Source organism: Chenopodium album, chromosome 6 (assembly GCF_948465745.1).
Source record: "Chenopodium album chromosome 6, dcCheAlbu1.1, whole genome shotgun sequence".
In the NCBI taxonomy this organism is placed as follows: Eukaryota; Viridiplantae; Streptophyta; class Magnoliopsida; order Caryophyllales; family Amaranthaceae; genus Chenopodium; species Chenopodium album.
Genome location: NC_137839.1, coordinates 68,446,304 through 68,464,276, shown reverse-complemented (window position 1 = coordinate 68,464,276; position 17,973 = coordinate 68,446,304). Strand labels below are relative to the sequence as shown.

Genomic DNA, 17,973 nt, shown 5'->3' with positions numbered 1-17,973 from the left:
GATAACATTGATTCGAGATTCGAGAGATGAGAGTTGATGTTTAGGTCTAGTTTCAATAGGCAGATTAATTTATAAATGGTTAAGTCGAGATTCGAGAGATGAGATTTAATACCGGTAGATTAATTCTGTGATTGTAATACGTAGCGAAAGCCCTTTACAATCTGGTTAATTGATGCATTGATGATTGACTATTATTGATTATTGGTATTGCATGATAATTTCTTATTGGATTGTTTTAATGTTTTACAATTGCGGCTTGTAAAAGTATAGCAATATTAAATTGATGAATCGAGCAGATGTTAATTTGATATTAAAGGCTATTTTCAATAAGAACTTAGATCTAGTAAATTGCGAGAGCCTGCTAGATCTATGTTGATTAATAAATTGCGAGAGCTTGTTAATCATGTTATTTATGCAATGTCAATGATTGATTATTATGTTTTACCATGGAGTATTATTTATTGGTGAACCTATGCCCTAGATCCTTTTATATATTGTTTTCTCCCTATTCTCATTCTTTGTAGTTTAGTTTCATACTCAAATATAAATATTGGTTACTTCATAATCTAGATTATTTTAGTTAATTAGGAATAGAAAGACTTGTTTCCCTGTGGAGATCGACCCTACTTCCCTATCTACTTTAGTTAGAGGACTTAGGTATTACTTTTGATTAGGGGATACGACTTTACCCTGTCAAAATTTGGCGCCGTTACCGGGGAGACGGTTTTATTTTTATTTCTGATTGTTTTTGTAGTCTAGATTATTTCCCTTTTTGTCTCAGAGAGCGTTAGTTCTCTGAGACAAATCTCACATTTGCTTCTAGTTTTTGTTTATGCCCAGGTGTTCCAGATCAGGGTACATCCTATTCGATCCTGAGATCGAACGTTCCTTCCATAGACAGAAAAATTTCTACAAGCAAATCCTGGCGGAATCTGGTGATAATAACAATAATCACCGCGATCCTCCGACTGGTTTTAGCGATTCAGAGACATCATCAGACACAGAATCAGAGATGACGGCTCCAAAGAAGCTTAGTGATTATTCACAACCAAAGCTTACGGATTTTCCACATCTCACCCCTACTCCGGCTCTTGATGGGGTTCAATTTGAAATTAAACCTCAATTTATAACGATGATAGAGAGGAAGCAATTCAGTGGAGCCAAGGGTGAAGACCCGAATCTTCACATTGCCGACTATTGTCAATATTGTAACACCATCAGGCAAGCCGGGGTCACTCAAGACCAAATCAGGGAGATTCTCTTTCCCTTCTCTTTAACTGGAAAAGCTAAATTGTGGTTTAATGGCTTAAATAGAACTACACTTGGTATAACTGACTGGGAAACTCTTGTTTTGAATTTCTATAACAAGTATTATCCTGCAGAGAGAACAGGCGTACTACGGAGTGCGATCCAGAACTTTTCCCAAGAAGCTGATGATCTTTATATGAGGCTTGGGAGAGGTTCAAGAATTTACAAAGAGATTGCCCTCGCCATAATTTAGCGCAATAGCAGTTAATCCAAGCCTTTTATAATGGCCTTGGAAATTCTTCTCGAATAATTTTAGATTCTGCAGCTAGTGGGAGATTTATGAATCTTGATGTTGAAGATGCAGGTCAGGTTATTGAAGACATGGCGATACACAATTCCCAATATGGGAATCCTAGAGGATTTGCTGACAGGGTAAAGTCGTATCCCCTAATCAAAAATAATTACCTAAATCACTAACTAAAGTAGATAGGGAAGTAGGGTCGATCTCCACAGGGAAACAAGTCTTTTTACTCCTAATTAAATGTTATAATCTAAATTATTTAAGTAACCAATATTTATAATTAAGTATGAGACTAAACTACAAAGAATAAGAGTAAGGAGAAAACAATATATAAAGGGATCTAGGGTATAGGTTCACCAATAAACAATACTCCAGGGTAAAACATAGGAATCAATCATTGACATTGCATAAATAACATGATTAACAGGCTCTCGCAATTTATTAATCAACATAGATCTAACAGGCTCTCGCAATTTACTAGATCTAAGTTCTTATTGAAAATACTCTTTAATATCAAATTAACATCTGCTCGATTCATCAATTTAATATTGCTATACTTTTACAAGCCGCAATTGTAAAACATTAAAACAATCCAATAAGAAATTATCATGCAATACCAATAATCAATAATAGTCAATCATCAATGCATCAATTAACCAGATTGTAAAGGGCTCTCGCTACGTATTACAATCACACAATTAAATTATCGGTATTAAATCTCATCTCTCGAATCTTGACTTAACCATTTATAAATTAACTTGCCTATTGAAACTAGACCTAAACATTAATTCTCATCTCTCGATTCTTGAATCAATATTGTCAAACTCATGCATAAAAGATAGGCCTAATCTAGTCACAGAGCATTAAATCAATCAATAGGAAATTAATCTAGCATTGATAATCAACAACAATAATTTACCCCTTCATATTATTTATTAGATCCCCATAAACCCTAGAAATTAAAATACTCACACATATTAAAAACTAAACTAATCAAAACAATAAAATAAATCATGGTGAAAGGAATAAAATAAATAACTAAGATTAAGGGAAAAGAAATCGTTACCAAAATAAATCTGGAATTAATGAAAGAATTAAGAATAAAAGTTTAGAGAGAGATTAAGAGAGAGAAAACTAAGTAGAGAGAGAAAGTCTAAGAGAAGAGGGATTGAGAGAAGAAGAAGTGGTCCAAGAGAAGAGACCCCTAATTATTCCGCACAAAACGTATTTAAAACAAAACTAAAACAACTCCTAATTAGAAACTAATTGCTCGACAAAAGAGCCTTTCCAGAAACACGCGCCCGATCGGGCGAAGGGCCGCCCGATCGGGCCCGCCTTTTTACAACACCCATTGCTGGCATGCCGCGCCCGATCGAGCCTACGCTCACCCGATCGGGCCCGGTCTTCTTCTTCGAGGCTTGGACTTCGATTGGGCTAGATTTCTCGGCCCAATCCGGATTTCCTCTCGGGTCTCGAATACTTGGTCCAAATGCCTCGTGATCCCAATTACCGAGCCCTTAATCACCGGCTCTCACCGATCCTGGGCTCCAAAAGTGCTCGTGTCCTTCTAGCTTCCGTAGTCGATCCAATAAAGCCCGGGAAAATGCTCCAAGAGTGCAATTTCCTGTAAAATACAACTAAAACTACGAAAACACTAGAACACACAAATTAGTAATAAAAGTGGCCCGAAAGAGCCAAAAACACTACTAATAACGACCAAGGGACGGGGGTAAAATACTATATAAAATAGACATATCATTTGCGAACAAGGGGAAACATAGTGTTGACTCTGTATCCTTTTTGCAAGCTCAACTGACCTCTATTTGCCAAAAATTAGATAATCTGAGCACTGCTAATGTAGCTAATGTTTCTGCGATTAATAATAATTCTAATGAGGCTTTCTATGAAAATTGTGGTATTGTAGGTCATTGGGAGCAAGATTGCAGGAGTTCCGTGGAGCAAGTTAATGCCTTCCAAGCTTATAGGCAGAATAACCCATACTCCAACACCTACAATCCTGGGTATCGGAATCATCCGTACCTTTCCTACCGGAGCATTAATGTTCAAAATCCACCACCACAAGAACCACAGACGCCACAACAACAGCAGCAGAAATATTATCATCTCAATGCTAGCCAGAAGAACCAACCACAACAACCCTCCTCATCTTCTGACCCTTCTCTGGTGGAAATTAGAGCAATGTTGGCTAATATGCAGAAGCACATGGAGAGCAGAGATGCGACAATTGATCAATCCTAGCGCATAATAAAATTGTAGATAATCAAACTGCGCAACTCTTTGCTACCCTACAAGCCCACCAACAGGGAGCTCTGCCGGCACAGCCGACTAGGCCTACGGATCAAGCATTTGCAATTACTCTAAGGAGTGGTTCAAACTATGAAGGGCCCTCTATGCCCAGAGTTGATGAACCTGTTTTATTAAATAATGCTAATCTTGATTCCGTTAAACCAAACAATGTAGTTGATAGCCCTGTAGGGCTAAAGGACAATACTAACATATCTAATTCTACATTGCAGGGTACGACTCCAGAGAAGGTGGCTACTCCAGATAAGAGTAATAATGCTCCAAAGCCAATTATCAAACTTCCATTCCCCAATCGTCAATTGAAGACAAACTTGGATAAGCAGTTTGGTAAGTTCCCGGAGGTGGTAAAAGATTTGAAGGTAACAATTCCCTTTACTGAATTAATCACACAAATCCCCTCGTATGCAAAATTTATGAAAGAAATATTGACGAGGAAAAGGTCTATTAGTGAGGTAGAGACAGTAGCTTTCACTGCAGAGTGTAGTGCCGTACTTCAAAATAAGTCTCCACCTAAATTAAAAGATCCAGGTAGCTTTTCTATCCCTTGTCATATTGGCAATATCTTGATTGATAATGCATTATGTGATTTGGGTGCAAGTGTTAGCGTCATGCCATTATCTGTGTGTTCTAAGTTGAATATGGGTAAATTAAAAGCTACCAATATAACTCTACAAATGGCCGACCGTTCTTTCAAATACCCCTTAGGTGTTTTAGAGGATGTCCCCGTTAGAGTAGGTAAATTCTATATACCTGTAGATTTTGTTGTTCTTGATATGGCTGAGGATATGCAAACCCCAATTATTTTGGGTAGACCATTCCTTAACACTGCAGGAGCAGTCATAGATGTAAGAAGTGGTAAGTTAACATTATCAGTAGGGGATGATAAAGTTGTTTTTAATCTGAATAATGCCCCTAAAAGCTCCATGACTGAGGAGAAATGTTTCAGTGTTAATGTGGTTGAAAATTATTCTAACAAGCCCCAAGCTCTTGAAAAATATCCCTTGGAGGCGGTATCTTGTGTTGCATCCTTTTCAGATGAGATAGACAAATGGCAGAAGGAAGTCGATGCAATAGAAAGAGCACTCTACAATGTTGGTCTTGATTTTGAGGTTGTAAAGGTGGAACCGATCAAGCAAGTTGTGCGATTTGAGCCTACGGTAAGTGTTCCGCCAGATCGAGTTGCAAGTGTTGCATGCAAGGAAAATTTGAAGCAATCCTCGATCAAAGAAGGATCTTTAGTGCGTAGCATTGAAGATCCACCATTCCAAGTCAAGGAGGATCTACCAGATAAGGTGATTTGGCGTCCCACAAGGTATGTCAGGAAGCCGCATCGCAGCCTAAACACCGCTAGACCGGGTGAGAAACCACCCGATCAAGCGTTAGGCCAAGGGTCCTAGTTATTTTACTTGGTAAGAAGGTCATGCGGGACCTAGATAAACCAGCGCTTTGCGGGAGGCAACCCGTATTTTAATGCTTTTTAGACTAGTTTTTGTTTCCTTTTTCTTATGAGAGGAGAGATGAGGGAATTTAACGAGTTTTATGAGTGTTTGTACAGGTTTGAAGGAAAAGAGTTACCCAAATTTTGGAGAAAATAAGAAAAAAATAATATTTCGTCGATTTAGTCTCGGGCCCGACCGGGCGAGCTCGCCCGACCGGGCGCGAGAGCAAGGGTCCAAAAATTAAGTATTTTCGCCCGATCGGGCGAAACTCGCCCGACCAGGCGCGAAACTCATCGTATACGGACTTAATTTGAACATTAGATCGCCCGGCCGGGCGATGGGCGCCCGACCGGGCGCGAGAGTTGGACAAAATCAGACCATAGATCGCCCGACCGGGCGAACGGCGCCCGACCGGGCGCGAGAGCTTAGCAAACTAAAAATATCAGATCGCCCGACCGGGCGACCCACTGCCCGACCGGGCGCGAGCGGCGTCCGCCCCCTTCTTCTTATTTCTTTTCTTCTTTCTTCTTCCATTTCTTCTTTCCTCTATTACTTTCTCTCTCTAAAACTCAAATTCTCTCTACCTTCTCTCTAAGATTTCTCCTTCTTTTCTCACCCAAATTCAAAACTCTTTACATATTTGTGATCCTCTCTTCATCCTCTACATTCTCATATAAAAATTTCTCAGATTTAATTCAATAAATTTTCAAATCCATTTCCTAACATGGCTTCAAAGAGGGCTAGGTCCATTTTCGGTAGGAGCTCCAGTTCGAGGGAGGAATACGACCCAGACTTGCAACTTTTGTACTGGCCGACAATCCGAATTGCGAGCCGAGAGCAAAAGGAGCGGCTAGAGCACTTAATCGGTAGTGAGGTTCGTAATTCGTTCTCGGTGGCTACACCGCCCTACCCTAGAATCATTTGGTTTGTATGATTTTGTAAAACGATTTTTGAATGACATTGGCATGAGAAAATTTGTTGATATGCACTATCCTACTTTCCGAGAACTTACTTGTGAATTCCTGTCTACTTTCCATGTTGTTAGTAGTAGAAATGGGCCAAATTTATTTTTCAGGTTGAACAATAGAAATATTAGTTTAACTTTTGTAGAATTTTGTAAAATTTTTGAATTAAATTCTGAATTATCCCACCAATGGCATGCGGACTATAAAATGGGTGACATATATAATACTTTGACTGGTTTGCCTACCCCTGACCCCCAAAATGCTAGTACCAAACCTATTCACCACCCTGTCCCAAAAATCTGGCAAAGATTTGCGGGTTTGTGTTTTTTAGGTAGGGCCGAGCCCCATAATGCCCAATCTAACGAACTAGCTGTCATAGGACACTATGTGTACGGGTACGGGAAATTGAACATAGGCAGGTTTATAGTCCACCATTTGAGTAGGCATGCCACGGCTAGCACCACATCCAAGACCCCTATCCGTTTAGGTGGCCTTATCACTCGAATAGCAGTGAAAAAGGCCGGTTTTGTAGTGGACGGACCCCACCAACTGACAAACTGTGGATCAGATACCTATATGACTGCTAGGTATTTTGAGGAGTTGGGGTGGTTTAGACCGGATAGCGAGCAGACACCCTTTTGGTGTATTCGGACTGGGAGCGAGCAACCTTTGCCCATTTTTCCCCTACCCAGTCCTGACTTGACCGCCTTTCCCCCAGGGCAACCTTCTTACACTTATGATGTTTTAGTTGCCAACGCTAGGGGGAAGGCACCACCACCACCAGTTCCACCACCCCAGCCTCAGCCCGAGGTGGCTTTCTCTCCACCTCGTATGTCTCACTCCGTCCCTCATGTTGACTCTGACCCAGTTTGGGATCTTCAGAGTATAGCTCAGGCCTTAGGACGTATCGAGCATTCCCATACTGACCTTAGGAGGATGGTAGGCTCCTTAGACCAGAGGTTAGGGTACCTAGAGAGGAACCAGGGTAGAGCTCTCTACCCTATGTACGATGATTATGCTTGTCGGGGCAACATTCCTGACGACGCTATTCACCCTGACTGGTTTCAGCCTCCACCCCAGGGATACGATAGGGATCCCACTGCCCGTGGTATTTACACTGACTATTCTTCTTTCTTCGGGTACGGCCAGGACATTCCTTTCGGGGGACCGGCGGGGGGGAGGGGGTTTCACGTTGATTATTTTGGTGGTAGCTCTTCTGGTGCAGGTGGCAGTGGAGGTGCAGGTTTTGGCTCAATGGATGAGGATGATCAGAACTAGCTATGCTGGGCTAGTTCCCGAGCCAATGAGGACATTGTCTGATTCTGGCTTGGGGGAGATTTTAGTTTTGGTATCTTTCTTTTTCTCTTTTCTTTTATTTTTGGTGTGTTTTCTTAGGTTAGATTTCTTGCTTTCTAGGTTAGTTTTGTTGCTTTCTTATATACGAAAAAATACAAAAAAAAAAAAATTGAAAAATAAAAAATCCAAAAATACGTACCAATGAATTGTAAATTATGCTTCCCTGTGCCTCTTACTTGAGAAAATTGTTTTGATTCTTGGTATTTGATGATAAGAATTGTGGATTAGTTGATCATGATTTGATGTTTTGATTGCCTTGAAACCTTAACATGCGTCAATTTTGTCCAACTACTTGTGAATATAGTGCTTGACTAGTTGATTTGGTTAGGAAATGTGTGATAGTTCCATAGTTCCTGGTATGTCAATGAATTTGAGTATTGGTTTACAACTATTAGTAATATTTATATGATTCATTATTATGCACATTGAGGAGGACGAAGGCATTTGTTCTTTTAGGTAGCCTCCAGATATTGTAGATACATTTGTTCCCTTCTTGCTACCCATGTTGTTGCCTTGACCTTTTTGTTGTTTTATTAGCCATATTACAAGCCTATTTTGCCCCATTGGTTACTAGTCCCAAGCTTGGCTTGGGGGAGCTATTAGTGAGTACGGTGAGGGAGTTTGTAGTGTGCTTATTATTTGCACAACTTGGGTGGGCTTTTGAGAAGTTGTTTTGTTGTTATTCATGTTTATTTTTGATGAGTTTGAGAGTTATATTTTCTTGTAAAAAATAAAGCATGATGTTATGGAAAAAAAAAGAGAAGTTCAAGAAAAAAAAAGTGAAAAAAAAGTGAACTTCGAAAGAAAAAAAAAATGTCCAAATGTTCTAGTTGGAGGTCGATCAAAAGAAAAATAATAAAGCTTCAGTGAAGAAAATTCAAGTTTGAAAATAAATTAAAGTTTGTTTATTCACTCTACTTCTTCATTATTATATCTTATGAGTGAAATTATAAGAGTTGGGATTATTTATTATGATTGGAGTATATTTGGTTTTTGTTGAAGTTGGTTATGTAGGAGATGTATGATCATTATTTATTTTGATCATGCGTTTTATTAGGATATGGCTCCTTTAAGCATAGCTTTTCTCTCACTTATTCCCAAATTTATCCTACCCTTTACCCTAGCCTTACATTACAAACTTTAAAGACCTTCCGACCTTTGTGCATAGAATTGTATGAATGTGAAAGTGTTGTTTATCAATGCAAGTTATGATTTGGCATATTTCGAGTCGACTAGTAGGATTGAGCGTTCATTGTTTTATACACACGAGAGTGTGAGTTGGGAGGGCATTGTTCACATAAAGGGGTTGGATGGAGAGCGATCGAGTACATCTTTTACTCGCCACAAAAATGAGAGTTGAGTGCGTGAGCACTAGTCTTGAATTCTATATGCCCTTGTGGTTTGATCTGTTTGACAATTGTTAGGGAGATTGGTAATTAGAATGGATTTGATTGGTTGACTTTGAAGCATGTTTATTTGATTTACTCTGGATCGTTTGTGTTTGATATTTTTACTTTTGGGGTGAAGCATATTTATTGATTCATTGATGAGATCTTTGCTTAGGGACAAGCAAAGGTTTGGCTTGGGGGAGTTTGATGTGTCTATTTTATATAGTATTTTACCCCCGTCCTTTGGTCATAATTAGTAGTGTTTTTGGCTCTTTAGAGCCACTTTTATTACTAATTGGTGTTTTCTAGTGTTTTCGTAGATTTGGTTGACTTTTTCAGGGATTTATGCTTTTGGAGTATTTTCCCGAGATATTTTGGAGCAATCACGAACATTGGAGAAGCACGACCAGATTTTATAGCCCAGGGCCGGTTAGAGCCATCGAACCGGTGATTAAGGGCTCGGTATAGGTGATACCGGGGCATTTGGACCGAGTATTCAAGACCGGAAGAGGAAACCCAGATTGGCCCGAAGTATTGGAGCCCAATCGTAGTCCAAATTGTGGCCCAAGTGAGCCGCCCGACCGGGCGGGAGAAGCTAAGGCTAGCGCCCGGTGACGCGTAATTTGTTGTTGTTGATTGTCAATGCTAGATTAATTTCCTATTGATTGATTTAATGCTCTGTGACTAGATTAGGCCTATCTTTTATGCATGAGTTTGACAACATTGATTCGAGATTCGAGAGATGAGAGTTGATGTTTAGGTCTAGTTTCAATAGGCAGATTAATTTATAAATGGTTAAGTCGAGATTCGAGAGATGAGATTTAATACCGGTAGATTAATTCTGTGATTGTAATACGTAGCGAAAGCCCTTTACAATCTGGTTAATTGATGCATTGATGATTGACTATTATTGATTATTGGTATTGCATGATAATAATTTCTTATTGAATTGTTTTAACGTTTTACAATTACGGCTTGGAAAAGTATAGCAATATTGAATTGATGAATCGAGCAGATGTAATACCCCGTATTTTCATACGTATTTTATAATTAATTAATTAAGAATTATTTTATAAAAAGGGTATTTTAGTAATTTCATTATTTGGGGCCAAAAAAATATTTGAATTTTAGCGCCAAATATAAGTATTTAATCATTTGAATAATTAATTATTTTTGGATTTCTAAATTAATAATATAGGTTTAATTATCTTTTTAAGGTCAGTCCATATTTTACTAACTATTTCAAGAGAAATATTTAATATACATTATGTATTTAACTAATTTTGATATTATCTAAAATATTTATTTATTCAATTATTTTATTATTATTGATTGTTATCACTTTAGTTTGTTAATTATTATATTTTAAATTATCCTCTAATTTTCTTCTTCATTATCTCATTTTGTTCCTATCTTTCTTCTCCCAACCATATGTATATCCATTTAAATTTTCTTATCTTTTAACCCAACTATTAATCTAGACTTAATTTGATTCAAGTACCTTAACAACCCCAAAAACTTATCACATTTTCTAGTAATCATATCACACCTTAAACTCTATCCTTTCTACATCCTAGCCTATAAATACCCCTTCATACCTCTCACATTCTTCACACCAATTCTCTTCTTTTCTTCTCCTCAATTTTACACAAATCATCCCGTTTATCTTTGAAGCCAATTTTCGGGCACTTATGCTCAGTTTTTGGGGTATAGATGTTTCACAGAAAGTTGTTCCTCTTGAAAAGTCCTTGAGGTTAGGCTCAAGAATCACCCAATTCCGAGCTATATCAAAGGAGTTATAGCCTCTGAAAGTTCTGTCTATTATTTCCTACGCAAATCCAATTCTTCTCTTTTCTTCTTCTCTTCTCTTATTCAATTATTATTATTTTTATTATGGGGGATTTATAAAAATTATTATGAGTAGTTTTAATTATATAAAATCATATTTTTAATGATGTTTATGAGAAATTAATTAAAAGGTTCGTGTACACATAGTTGGGGGTTTTTAATTATTTGTTAACCTTATATTGATTAAGGTTATATTTATTTGTAGGGTGTGTTCGACCAAGATTCTTGAGGTTCTTTTGGTGTGTATAGCTAAGCAAGGATCAAGGTACGTTAGGTGGCTAGATACCTTTGAAAGTGATTGGTTTGAATAACATGTTTTATATGATTTGATTGGTAATTGAATTAAATTGATTTGAATTATGATTTTGAAATAAATCATGTTTGGAGGTATTGATAAAAGTATTTTGGTTTTTAAATTATGTTTTAAATGGTTTGAATTACTTATCGTGTTTAAATAAATGATTTGATTTTTAAAAGGTTTGTTGAATTAAATAAAAGGTTTTTCAAGGAAGAGTTATTGATTTTGGAAAGCTATTAATATGAGATTTTATTCTCAAGTATTTATTTAAAATGTTTTGATTTTGAAAGTATGCGGACTTATCAAAAAGGAGTTTGAATTATATTGGATTTGTTGGATCTTAAAAGGATTTATTGAACCACTGAATTATTATTATTATTAATGCTTTATAATATAAGCATGTTGGTAATCCCACTATGCGGGTTTGGTTTATTGATAAGGCCTAGGACTTTGTATGACCGGGTCTTTCCTCAAGAATAGCCTTGTAATATAAGGAGACTAGCTTGGGGGGTGTGCACACTTGGGTGAGGAATTGGATTTAAAGAAATTGGTTCAAAAAGGAATTGGATTTTTAAAGGAATTGGTTTATCAATTATTTTGAATGTTGAATCATTGGAATTGGTTTTGAATCATGAGTTTTGGAATTAGTGAATTATTTATTGGAATCGATTTTAAAAGCATGTTTGCAAATAAATTGAGTTTACATTATCTTGCACTTATCGTACTTAGCATATTTTGCTAATCTGTATTTTCTATTTGTTTTGGTTCGCCTTGTTTACCGTAATGGTAAGCAGTGTTGACTATTTTCAGGTGGAGTCATGAATGAGCATATGGGAGTCCCGGGATTTGCTTCACCTAGTTTAGAAATGTTGGTCTTGTCTTTATTTAGAGTACTCATAACAATGTTACTATTTTCATAAGTATTAATAAAAGAAAGTTGAGTTTCCGCTGCAAGTTTTTGGTATTGAGTTAAGTATTTTGAGTAGCCTTGCGTAATCACGCGGCGGTAATACGCCCAAGTCTATCTCTACGGTATAATTATACGTACTATACTGGTATTTCCGTAGAGGGAGATTTGGGGGTGTTACAGCAGATGTTAATTTGATATTAAAGGCTATTTTCAATAAGAACTTAGATCTAGTAAATTGCGAGAGCCTGTTAGATCTATGTTGATTAATAAATTGCGAGAGCCTGTTAATCATGTTATTTATGCAATGTCAATGATTTATTATTATGTTTTACCCTGGAGTATTATTTATTGGTGAACCTATGCCCTAGATCCTTTTATATATTGTTTTCTCCCTATTCTCATTCTTTGTAGTTTAGTTTCATACTCAAATATAAATATTGGTTACTTCATAATCTAGATTATTTTAGTTAATTAGGAATAGAAAGACTTGTTTGCCTGTGGAGATCGACCCTACTTCCCTATCTACTTTAGTTAGAGGACTTAGGTATTACTTTTGATTAGGGGATACGACTTTACCCTGTCATGTAGCATTTAGGACAAAAATCATTTTAATAATCTCAACTTTGTCCAATTTACTTTTAATAATCTCAACTTTCGACTATTTTGCAATCAACTTTCATATGCGTTTTTTCCTTCAATTTTATCAAGTCATCATCTGTATAATAGGTGAATTTGGACACATGTCAATATGTGATTGGTCCAAAAAAATTAAAACAATTATCAATTAAAATGGGGAAAACAACAAAATTCAAGCCACCAACCTACAACCACGAGTGGTGGTCACTTCCCTCCCTAGCCCACCTCGAACCACCCCACCCTAGCCCCCACGCTGATTTGATCTCTTACCCCCTTCCTTTACCAGCACGCTCGAAAATCAACCTTACCACTCTAACCTTACTCTAGAACTTGCTACCCTCCTCACAACACCACCCTTGAAACCATTCCCCTCCCTACGTAAATAAATGTTCCTTGTCTTTTCTTCAAAGCTTATTTCCATTGAGCAGTGTCGCCTTGTTCGTCGGTCTCAATGACATCATTTTGCTATTCTTCGGCGTCATGCTGGAAACTATTTCTACTACTACTACTACTACTACTACTACTACTACTACTACTACTACTACTATTCTGGGGGTGAGTCGGGGTAGGTTCCAAGGTTATAATAAGGGAGGGGGTCGAGAATTGGTGATTGGGGGCTAAGGGAGTGAGTGGTTCAAGCTAGGGTTGCAGAGGGGGTGGCCACCAGCGGCAGCAATGGCCATTAGCTTGGTGTTCTTTGATTTGTTTTATTCTCTTTTTTTAATTATTTGAACTAATAGCATGCAACATGTGTCAAATATATTTTTTTTAAAAAAATTCAACCCTTTCATTAGGTTATCTGTTTTTTGGATTGAAGAAGGAAACTAAAACCCATATAAAAGTTGAAATTATTGCAGGATAATCAAAAGTTGAGATTATTTAAAGTAAACTAAATAAATTGGGATTATTAGAATAAATTTTTTCTAAAATTTAATTAATATAAAATTTTTTGGATTAAAGAAGGAGTTTATTACAAGTGTAGGGCCATGTAATTTTTGTAAATATATAATTGATTTAATTTTTCAATGATTATTGATTTTTAATTATTTTTTAAAATTAAATATATAGACGGATAAGAGCAGTCATACATTGATGTCTAATGGTGATGAGAGCAGCGAAAAACGAAAAGGGGAGATGAGGGGGGCTTTGATGGATTGGGGTTGGTGAATTTGGGGTGGGACAAGGTGTGTCGGGGCTGACTAAGGGTTTTTGTGGTGGGGACCTGGGGGTGGAGGTGGGTGTTTTGGTGGTTGATGTTTTGGGTGGTGACTAAGGTTTCCCAGCATGGGTAGAGGTTTTCGTGGATAGAAGTGGGATTTTTGGGGTCGGGGTTGGGTTTTGGGGCAATAGGAGAGTGGGGCTAGCTGGGGGTTTCGAGGCGGCAGATGGGTTGGGTTGGGGGTTTCAAGGCAGCAGATGGGTTGGGTTGGGGGTTTTAAGGCGACATGTGGGTAGAGCTTGGGGTTTCAGGTAGCATGGGGGTGTGGGTGGGGGTTTTATGGGGCAGAAGAATGGTGTTGGGGTAGCACTTCCCGTGGCAGTGGGGGATGGCTGCAAAGGGAGAAGACTGGTAGTAATAGGTAGGAGTACGGTGGTAAGGGGTTTTTGGGTGGTGGCTATAATGGTTGCCATGGAAGGGGGACGGGGAGGTGGAAGGAGAGTGAACTATTTTTTTTTTTAAATAAAAATTAAAAAAAAGAGGCAATTTTAATCTATTTAATAGGTTGTAGATAAAAAAAAAAAAAACCATTAAAAAAAATCCATGTCAAAGGTGGTGTTGTTTCGGAAAAATCAACAAGTGGATTGTTTTGTGAAGACTAGTGAAAGGTAGGATTATTTATTTGGAAAAATTGATTCTAATAATCCCACCTTTAACCGGTTCGCCATTGATAATCCCACCTTTAGATTATTATTTAATAATCCCACCTTTATAGGGGATTCTCTTCTATTGGTCCTTACCTATTGATAACCTGTTTTCATAGGTTAAGATGTCATGTGTCGTTTTTTAATTAGCTGAAAAATTAAACTTAAGAAAAAAAACAAAAAAAAACAAAACTGAAAAAATAAAAAACGAAACCCACCGGCCACCCCCACCCACCGACCCACCGTGAACCCACCCATAACCCCCACAAATGGCCGGTTGGAACCACCAAAAACAGACTGGTTGCCACCCATAACCACCGCAAGTGGCTGGTCAGAACCACACATAACCGTAAACCACCCCGCCAACCAATAGCAACCCCCAAAATCACCCCATGACCCGAATCCCACCCTCGACCACCACAGCCACCACCATAAAACCCAACCCAGCCGCCAAAAACCCCCCTTCTAATCGCCGAAACCCCCTCTAAGCCGAATACCACCGTAAAACCCCAAAACTCTTACCCAAATTCAACCTCAAGCCATCCCTTGAAGAAATTGATTCATTGATTATTTTTTTTTTTTTTGATATTAATGGGTTCGATGGTTTTTCGGAGGTGTGAGGGTTGGAATTGGGGCGGTTTTTTCTAGGTAAGAGTGGGAATGGGTGTTCCGGCGGTGGGGATGGGGGTTCGGTGGTGGAGGAGGGGCTGCCGGAGGTTGGGTTAGAACCTTAGGGTGTTTGTTGGAGGCTGGCTGGGTTTTCAAAAAAAAAATGTATTCTTTTTTTTTCTTTTACCAATTTTTTGACCAATTATTTAGTGACACATGTCACTCAAATTAAAAAAAAAAAGTTTATCTAATGTTCAGGTTACCGGTAATAAGGGACCAATAAAAGAAGATTCCCTACAAAGGTGGGATTATTAGATAATAATCTAAAGGTGGGATTATTAATGGCGAACTGGTTAAAGGTGGGATTATTAGAATCAATTTTTCCTATTTATTTCTATTTTTCCAATATTAAATCAATCTATTAAAAAAAATATAACATAGGAGTGAAAATAAATAAATAAATTAGAAAAAAAGATAAAGGTGTCATGAAAATTGGGAGGTGATGTAACCTGATGTTAAAATTTGCAATAATCTTTAACAATTCATTGAAGCAGAGATTTTGACATTTGTAATAATCTTAACATTAAGATTTTGATATAAGGAAAAGGGAGGTGACATTGTTCATACAAATATACATATTTATTCCTTAGTGTTATTTATTCATACGTTAATTTCACAAATATTAACATATTTTTTTTAGACAACTTCGAATTAGCTAAATTGACCAACATCCCTAAGCTAGTAGAGTGTTAATGATGTGTTGTAAAATAAAGAGAGGGAAAATAAAAGTAATACTATTATAGTTGTTAAATTATTCGAACTTTGGAGGGTTCACATTTATTAACACAAACTTTGGGATTTCACACTTATTAGCAATATAGTATAACATTAATAATGTTGTTGTGAGACCCACTTTTCGAAAAGTTTATTTTTAATATAGTTGAATCATTTTTAGTACAATTATATACAAATGAATTATTAATCATCAATTGTTTAATAATGTGATAATATTATTTTATTCAAAAAACTCAATTAAGAAGTAATTATGTGATTTTCTAATTGGGAGTAAATTGAAGGTAAGTAGTGTGAAATTTATCAATTATTTTAAAGTTGAAAATAAGATATGATATTTATATTAAAATAAGTCCATTAGACAATTTTGAAGCAACAAGTATTTACTATTGAAACTTAGATGGTGAATTTTATTTTATTTTTTATCTATTTATATATTATATTAATATTATATTGAAATATAATCTCTTTGAATGTCAATGAAGATATTAGATGGAAAAGTAGGTAGAAATAAAAAATAAAAAAAATAAAGAGAATAACGAGTGGTGAAAATAACGGGAGACAGGGAGGAGAAAGAAAAATTGAACTTTATAATAATTTAGGGCTTCTTTGGATGCAATTAATTAATTAATAAAAAGAGACTGTCTTTTTTAACAATTAGTTTTAGCTGCACTAGAATAGCTGCACCACTGGTCCACTGCCTATGAAATGAACATGTAGTAAAAAATTATGAACATATAAAAATAAATGAACATTAAGTAATAAAAAATGAACACATTAAAAAAATTGAACATTCAGTAAAGTGAACATGTTAAAAAAAAAAATGATAATTCAATATGAAAAATAAACATGATAATCATAAAATTGATGGGCCACAACCTTAAAAATGAACATTTAGTGTAAAAATAATTATGAACACGTAAAAAAAAAAAAAAAAAAAAAAAAAAAAAAAAAAAAAAAAAAAAAAAAAACATTTGTTAATAGAAAATGAACATGTCAAAAATAATTATGAACATTAGCATATTAAAATGAACATTTATCATACAATAATAGAATAACTAGACCACACCAAATAAAATGAACATTTCATAAAAATATATGAATATATTAAAAAAATGAACATTTAGTATAAAAAAAACGAACACATGAAAAAAATTATGAACATTTAGTATATTAAAAATGAACATGATTTTCTTATATTCATATAAATTCAAATTCGTTGAATAATTATTAACGGAAAATAAAGATAAAAAATTTTTCAAAAAAAAAAAAAAAAGAAAGAAAATAAAGATAAAATGAATCATTAAAATATGTTCAGTTTTTATGTAATAAATGTTCACTTTTAGTGTACTAAATGTTCATGTTGTACTAAATGTTCAATTTTAAAGTATACCGTGTTCATTTTTTTTTTCTTCCAAAAATTATGCACAAATATTAGTAACTCAATCAAAAAACCGAAATTTATTATAACATACAAATTAAAGATGCATCAATTCAGTAATTCATCACATAAACTCATTAATCAAATTAATTATTCATAAAATATTCAAAAATTCAATATTACATTCATTAAAAAGTCAATTAAAATTCATCAAATTGTGAAATTCACTAATTATAAAATCAGAAAAATCAATTACAATTTTAGCCCAAATATAACCTAATTAAAACTAATTAAAAATCAACAATACAAAAACTAACCTGCATTGATGATCTCTTTTGAATAACAACCAAATCCATAATATTGTAGAAAACCGAGGAAAAAGAAAATGGTGACGATCGCGACGAAGATGATGGAGAATGCTACAATGGTGAAGAATTGGAGAATATTCAAAATAGGAGGATAAAGAACTTCGCAAATTGAAGGAAAGTGAGGTAAGAAAAAAAAATTACTTATAAGGAAAGAAAAAAGAAAGAGGAGAGAGAAAATTTAAAATGGAGAAGAAAACAAAGAGAGAAAATTAATGGAGGTAAAGGATGAAGAAAGAGATAAATATA

General features: G+C 35.9%; 1 non-coding gene across 1 annotated transcript; it reads right to left on the bottom strand.

Moving 5' to 3' along the window:
- Nucleotides 1–1,393: 1,393 nt before the first annotated feature.
- LOC145637666 (small nucleolar RNA R71) lies at nucleotides 1,394–1,499 on the bottom strand. Its single transcript, XR_014114410.1, has one exon. It is a non-coding gene; the product is annotated as a small nucleolar RNA R71 (small nucleolar RNA).
- Between the last annotated feature and the right edge of the window lie 16,474 nt (nucleotides 1,500–17,973).